Source organism: Penaeus monodon, chromosome 31 (assembly GCF_015228065.2).
Source record: "Penaeus monodon isolate SGIC_2016 chromosome 31, NSTDA_Pmon_1, whole genome shotgun sequence".
In the NCBI taxonomy this organism is placed as follows: domain Eukaryota; kingdom Metazoa; phylum Arthropoda; class Malacostraca; order Decapoda; family Penaeidae; genus Penaeus; species Penaeus monodon.
Genome location: NC_051416.1, coordinates 7,362,347 through 7,363,184, shown reverse-complemented (window position 1 = coordinate 7,363,184; position 838 = coordinate 7,362,347). Strand labels below are relative to the sequence as shown.

The following is an 838-nucleotide window of genomic DNA, read 5'->3' as shown; positions in this document are numbered from 1 at the left end:
ACGTGCAGCACCTCGGTGAGAACAGCGGCGATCGCATCGGGGAAGCTGCGCAAAGACTTGGAACCAACGTTTCTCGAAATTAAATTAATGCGTTTTTTCTTTTCAGGCAAAATGTAGGTTACCCCAAGGTGAACGACATATGTTAACCGAACTGTGTCAATAACTTTTTTTTTATTTTTTCCGTCTTGTCGACATAATAGATGACTCTAGTGGAAAAAAAATACACATACAAAGTTGCATATGATTTGATTTAATAAACCATTCCATCTATAGTAAAAGAGAAGGCCAGGCGGATATTATAACATAATATTTACGGCATGTTATCCCTGTTTGATTTCTAATACGGAATAAAGAAAATGTCAAGTAGATGCAGTGCTAGATTGTGTTCATTTGTTCATTTTGTTCACTGAATATAAAAAGGAAAAAAATATTAGTACGGAGAGTATATCTATCATAATAATTTGTTATGTACAATGAGAAGTATAATGCGATAAAAATAGATAATAACTAACAGATAAAATATTCAGTTTTCTGAAATTCAGCATCAGAAGTATCACTTCCCCTTAGTAATAATTATTATGCTATGTATATTTAAAAGATTTTTTAACTGTATATAGCTTCAGCTACCTTTCCTTATGTCATTACTCTTTATAAAGCAGGTTCGTTCGTGTAAGATCGTCGATATGCGTGTCTTCGTTCCCAATTTCCTTTTTCAATTACCATATTTATGTCTACGACACCATATAACGTACATTTCATGAGGAGAAGGATCATGGCGAGAATCAGAGAGACTAAGAGTGGTGGAGAAAGAGGAAAGGGAGCAGGCCGAAAAACGAAG

The 838-nt window shown here is 34.5% G+C and overlaps 1 protein-coding gene across 1 annotated transcript in view; it reads left to right on the top strand.

Annotated features, from left to right (window-relative positions):
- The window catches only part of LOC119592837, a 50,725-nt gene that overhangs the window by 947 nt on the left and 48,940 nt on the right, over window positions 1-838 (top strand). The window lies entirely within an intron of this gene.